Genomic DNA, 7,191 nt, shown 5'->3' with positions numbered 1-7,191 from the left:
GTTTCAGGTAATTTTGGGTAAGGAACTGCATATAATTGCACAGCATTTAGTTTTGAAACTGTGAAAAAGTAAACAAGTTACAATTCGTTTTATGATTCAGAAACATTTGATGGATGAAAGAAATGCCTACCCCAAATTTATCCCTATTACAAGATTACAGCCCTCCCTGCAGCCGTGCTTTTGGGTCAAGATATCATCAGATGGAAAGAGCATAAAAATAGTTCAAATTTTAAACTAAATATATCTAAGACAATAACCTTGTACAATACACCAGTGGTGGCACTTCATATCTCTTTCCAGGACACTATGTTTGGTAATAAGCTTGATGCAGTCATTGAAAAATTATCCTTATTCTCAATCTCAACGCTTCCTCTAATTATGCAACTGCAAATTGATGTTACTGAAACCTGGTAGGATAATTCGTATGGTTAGACTATTAAAATCAATCGTTACAATTTATTTAGGAAGGATCGAATAAGCAAAAGGGGAGGAGGAGTGGCACTCTTTGCCAAAAATGGCATTAACTGTTTCCGAATTACTGATAACTTGGAACAAATTGATCCTGAATGCTTATGAATCAATGTCCTAACACAGTGGTCCCCAACCTTTTTGTCTGGCGGGCTCCAGACGAAGGACCGTGGCAGCGGTGGAGCATCCGCCGAAATGCCGCTGAAATTCAATGATGTCACTTGTCGGTGGCAAGCGGCGCCATCGAGAGGCGTCGCCGATGAAATGCCACAGAAATTCAGGGGCAACGCCTCTAGATGACGCCGCTTGCTGCTGACAAGTGACATCATCCAGAGGCGTCGCTGCTGAAATGCCGCAGAAATTTGGCAGCATTTCGGCGGATGCTCCACCGCCGGCCAGGACGTGGGCGCATTTAGATGCCCTCGTGGGTGCACCGCATTGGGGAGCCCTGTCCTAACAGATAATGCCCAAGATGCCTTAGTAGCATAGGAATGACAAGATGGAGTACTACGCATTGTTGGTGTCTCCTACAGACCACCAAATCACAGCAGGGAACAAGATGACCATCTCTTTATGCACCTATCTATAATGTGTAGGTAAAAAAAAGCTGTGTGATCATGGGGGACTTCAATTTGAGTGGCACATGCTGGAGGTCTCATGATGCTAGTCCTAAAACATCCTTGGAATTTCTAAACATAATAGATAACAATTTCCTAACTCAAAAAGTGTTGCAGCCAACATGGGGGAATTCTATATTAGACCTTATCTTAACAGATAAAGAAGAAACTGATCACAGAACGAAAAATTAATGGTAGCTTAGATATAAGTGATCATGACTTGATCACATTTATAAGGTGCACATAGAACAAAGTCCAGACCAGTAATATATATACACAGTATACTGCTGATTATCCTAATTGACCTGGATTTTATTCAGCTAATTGGGAGTTTGGATAAATTGAGGGGGCAAGATCCATTCAGCAGCAGGGTGCCTTAAATGCTCATTGTCCTTCTCCACCTCACAGTCCTATCCAGAGGTCTCCTCTTTATTTTCCAAACCTCTGCATTATTCAAATCCCTTCCTTGTGCCCAAGGAAAAGATTCAGAGAATGCAGAGGATCAGATAATGCAGAGGTTTGGATAAATGGGAGTATACTGTACTTGGTGCTTTAATAGGACCAATTTCAGAAAGCTAAAAACTATTATGAGTCAAATCAGCTGGGATAAATAATTTAATCATAAAAATGTAAATGATAATTGGGAATAATCTAAGAACACCTTACTAGATGCCCAAAAAAGCCACAATCTGACAACTGAGCAAAAAGGCTGGGCTGGTTTAAAAAATGACCTAGTTTAGAGGGGAAGTGAAGGCAACCGTAGAAAATAAATAAATAAGAATAATATATAACACGTGAAAGAAAGGGGATGTTGATAGCAATTGATACAAATCAGAAGTTAGGAATTATAGAAAACTGATAAAGGAAGCCATGAGACACAAGGAGAAATCTATGGCAAGCAGACTTATGGACAATAAGGAGTTTTTAAAATATATTGGGATCAAAAAGAATCTTGACAATGGTATTGGTCCATTACTAGATGGAAATTGTGGAATGATCAATAATAATGCAGAAAAGGCAGAAGTGTTCAATGAATATTTCTGTTCTGTATTTGGGGAAAAACAGATGATATAGTTTCATCATACAATGATAACATTCTTTCCATTCCACTAGTATCTCTGGAGGATGTTAAACAGCAGCTACTAAAGTTAGACACTTTTAAATCAGCAGATCCAGATAACTTGCATCCAAGAGTTTTAAAAGAGCTGGCTGAGGAACTCATTGGACCATTAATGTTGATTTTCTATAAATCTTGGATCATTGGGAAAGTTCTAGATGACTGGAAGAAAGTTAATTTGTGCTAATTTTTAAAAATGGTAAATGAGATGACCCAGGCAATTACACACCTATCAGTCTGGTATCAATTCCAAGCAAGATGATGGAACTGCTGATACAGGCCTCCACTAATAAAGAACTAAAACAGGGTAATGTAATTAATGCTAATCAACATGTGGTTTGTGGAAAAACAGATTCTGTCAAACTGATTTGATATCTTTCGTTGATGAAATAGTAAGTTTGGTTGACAGAGGTAGTTGTGTTGATATAATACACTTCTGAAAGGCATTTGACTTGGTACCATACTAAATTTTGATTAAAAAGCTAGAATGATATAAAATTAACATGACACACATTAAATAGATTAAAAAAAACTGGCTCACGGATACATCTCAAAATGTAACTAAATGGGGAATCATCATCGAGTGGGCATGTTTCCAGTGGTGTCCCACAGCGATCGGTTCTTGGCCCTATGCTATTTAACATTTTTATCAATAACCTGGAAGAAAACATAAAAGCATCACTGATAAGTTTGCAGACGACACAAAAATTAGGAGAGTGGTAAATAACGAAAAGGACAGGAGACTGATTCAGAGCAAGCTGGATCACTTGGTAAACTGGGTGCAAGCATGCAATGTGCATTTTGACATGGCTAAATGTAAATGTATACATCGCGGAACAAAGAATATAGGCCACACTTATAGGATGGAGGACTCTATTCTGGGAAGCAGTGACTCTGAAAAAGATTTGGGGGTCATGGTGGATAATCAGCTGTACATGAGTTTCCAGTGCAACACTGTGGCCAAAAAAGCTAATGGGATCATGGGCTGCATAAACAGGGGAATCTAGAATAGGAGCAGAGAGGTTATTTTACATCTGTAATTGGCACTGGTGCAACTACTGCTGGAATACTGCGTCCAGTTCTGGTGTTCACAATTCAAGAAGGATGTTGATTAATTGGAGAGGGTTCAGAGGAGAACCACAAGAATGATTAAAAGATTAGAAAATATGCCCTAGAGTGACTGAGTTCCTTGAGTCCATCTATTTAGCTTAACAAAGAGGAGGTTAAGGGGTGAGTTGATTGCAGCCTATGCTTATCTACATACGGATCAAATATTTGAAAATAGGCTCTTCAGTCTAGCAGAGAAAGGTGTTACCCAGTCAGGGGCAGCTCTAGCTTTTTTGCCGCCCCAAGCACAGCAGGCAGGCAGCCTTCAGTGGCACGCCTGCGGGAGGTCCCCGGTCCCACGGATTCAGCGGCATGCCTGCAGGAGGTCCACCGGCCCCGTGCCTTTGGCGTACCTGCTGCCGAATCGCTGCCAAAGTCGCGGGACCGGGGGATCTCCCACAGGAACGGCGCCAAAGGCAGCCTGACTGCCACCCTCAGAGCAACCGGTGGGCTGCCCCCTGTGGCTTGCCGCCCTAGGCACACACTTAGAGCACTGGTGCCTGGAGCTGCCCCTGTACCCAATCCAGTGGCTAGAAACTGAAGCTACACAACTTCAGACTGGAAAGAAGATGTACATTTTTAACAGTGAGGGTAATAAACCATTGGAACAATTCACCAAGGGTTGTGGTGGATTCTCCATCACTGGCAATTTTAAAATCAAGATTGGGTGTTTTTCTAAAAGATCTGTTCTAGGAATTATTTTGGGGGAAGTTCTATGTCCTGTGTTTGGACAGGAGGTCACGCTAGATGATCACAATGGTCCCTACTGGCCTTAGCATCTATGAAAAAGATGGTCCATGCCGCAAGAGCTTACAAACTAAATTTAAAAGACAAGAGACAACAGATAGATACAGACAGATGGAGGAGTGCAAGGTAATAACGGGTATGTCTACACTGCCATTAGAGACCCGTGGCAGGCCCGTGCCAGCTGACTCAGGCTCACAGGACTCAGGCTAAGGAGCTGTTTAGCTGTGGTGTAGACATTTGGGCTCAGGCTGCAGCCGGAGCTCTGGGACCCTCCCACCTCGCAGAATCCTAGAGCCCAGTATACTGCATTCTGAGCCCAAATGTCTACACCACAGTTAATTGCAGTGTAGATGTAGCCAATGAGACAATATTTAGCATCATGATACACAAGAAAGAAAGAAAGAAAGAAAGAACGAACGAATGAACACTTCAGTCTCCAGAGCTATCCAGCCAACACATTTCACAAATAGTACATTCACGAACAAATACTAATCTAAGTTTCCAAGCAAGGGCAGGGGAGTGGGGGTGAGGAATTCACTGCGCATTGTCTGCAAACACTGCCCATTTTCCATTCAGTAAAATAACCCCATTATAAAAGAAAAGAGAAGTATCATGTTTTGTACCAAAATGCATTTCATTGTTTCTCAAGAGAAAATATTGAGACAGGTCCTCTGAAAAGTGTTCCATAAGACTACATAGAATGGTATGTACAACCTTATTTCTCTCTTCCTCTTCATTTCTTAGAAAAAATGTAGATCAAGAAGAGAGTTAATCTCATTTACAGAAGAGCCACAGCTGTTTTGTTTTTCACTAATTAAGGTTCCCCTCATTCCCCCAAGCCAATTGTACAGCTGCAAACCTTGTGGGTGTGATTCTCCAGTGCTTAGCACTTTGAACAGTGAGTGTGAAAAAGTATGTAAAATGCTACCAGTGGCGCATGTGAGGGGAGAATTCAGATTAGGTAACATTTCACACTACTTTCCCACAGGTGGAAATGACTACTCAAAGTAGTAGAAAAACTCATGTTGATTTAATCAGAAAATGGCCAATAATAGAGCAGATCACTCCAGGTAAACAAGGACAGATTTAGCAGCTGTGGTAGCTTTCCTTCCCTCAGAACACTGTAGCTATCATCTCTCTGCTCATTTATACACTCATTTCTTAGGCTACTGATCAGTGTCACTGGTGTAAAGAAGGTGGGCAGAAAAATGTGAACAAAGTAAAGAACATTATTTCATGTAGAAAACAGAGAAACTTCTCTTGCAAGAATGATGGTCATAATTATTAAGACGGTTGGGAAAAGGAAAGATGATCATGATTTTTTGTTTTTGCACCACATTTGTTGGTTTTGATCAAGGTTTTATTTAGCTGAAAAATTTTCAGCCCTCTATAGCAATCATTTATGTATTTTGTGCATCACTCTTTTCAGCACTTCACATGGTGTGCTGCCAACTTTTAAACAAGAAGCTCACTCAAAAACGTTCTGCTTCTGTCACCAATACAGGTAACATTCCTTGGGTAAAGTATTTCTTCCCCTCCTGTCCCCCCAAAACTCCAATAGCCGATCAATTTCATACTCTTCACCCCACCCCAAGCACAGACCTAAACCTCCAAATCCAAACTCTACTTCCATTTCTTTCAACTCACGCTTGCTCCTCACAGGGGCTTCCCTACCTAGCAGCTGTCCCTCATGAGCAGCAGCTACTTTGATAGCAGCCTGCAGCCTCTAGTAGCAGCACTGGTAACGAGCATGTTTCCTCCAACATCTGGAGCATGGGTGGAGGGGAAGTTAGCATACAAATCCAGTTTAGTCATTTGGAGAATGGGTTCTTATTGGTTCTTGAGATGGGTGGGTCCCTTCAGCCACTAGTGGTCTCACCTACTTGGTGTGGGCGGTTATTTAGGAGAGCAACTCTACCAACTGATGTAGGGATTTTGGAGGGAAAACAGGTTTCCTTGGGTTGTGGATGCAATCAAGAAGGCAGAAAAAAGACTCCAGTTCTTCAAACTCTAGGTAGAAATCAGTAAGGAGAGAGAATGCTACAGCTACTAGACTCACACTCAGTGCAGCACCAATAGAAACAGTTTGCTTGTTTCTGCTCTACTGCTAGAGCTGGTGAGGGCCGTGGTGCTGTCCTAGTCATGCAGGAAGGAAGCTCATCCTGTAACAGTAAGCACACCTACAGCATCACAGCTGCTTGAGAGCCAGCTTGTATGGGTGAGCTTTTACATCCCATGCAACTAATCATGTAAATGACTGCTCACAAGCTGACCATGAGCAAACACCATCTGATTCAGTTGCTGCTAAAATGGGCAGGGAACTGAAAGTGTTCATAAGCAGAGCTGGCCCCAGCTTTAGGTCAGGCCTGCAAAACAACTCTCTGCTTCTCCCTCCTCCTAAAAGCTGATTACTGTCCAGCATGATCAAAGCTCAGAGCCTACCTGAGGATTCTGGGAAGAGTAAGTGAAATGACTCCTTGGGATGCATTCCAAACACGGACCTTCTCCACAAAATGATTCAGTTATGTGTTTGGAAAGTGAGATCTCTAGGGCCTTATTTTTCTTCTCATACAAGATCCTGCTACAGGAAGTGGAGCCCAACCACTTCAGCACTCCACATGATCTTTTTAATCCCAGTGAGTTAGCCTTAGCAAAGAAACTTAAAAGAAAAAAAAAAAGCAGCAGTTCTCTTTCATAAGGTGCAAATGTGAGCCCTTATTACAGAGCTGACCTTAACCCTTTCCAGGTAATAAATGGCTGAAACTAAAGGAGAAAAGCAACTTTCTTAAAAGGTTTGTGTAACAGTGTCTCCTCAAACCCCAGGGCTGCCTGGGAGGTGGGGATGGGGGAAGTGGGGTAATTTGCCCCAGGCCCGGGCCCCTGCGAGCCCTGGCCCAGCAGCAGTCCAGGTCTTCAGCAGCATTTCGGCGGGGGGGGCCCTTCAGGGCTGCCATAGATGTGGAGCGACTGAAGGGCTCCTCACTGCCAAAATGCTGCCAAAGACCCGGACCGCCGCCGAGTGAGTGCAAGCACCGCAGCTCCCCCGCTTTGCCCCAGACGTCCTGAATCTTCTGGGCAGCCCTGTCAAACCCGTTAGGGTTTCCAGTCCTCCGAGATTGGCTGGGAGTCTCCCAT

Source organism: Mauremys reevesii, linkage group 2 (genome assembly GCF_016161935.1).
Source record: "Mauremys reevesii isolate NIE-2019 linkage group 2, ASM1616193v1, whole genome shotgun sequence".
Lineage (NCBI taxonomy): Eukaryota > Metazoa > Chordata > Testudines > Geoemydidae > Mauremys > Mauremys reevesii.
The sequence above is the reverse complement of the archived record's forward strand: the minus strand, read 5'-3'. Positions refer to the sequence as shown.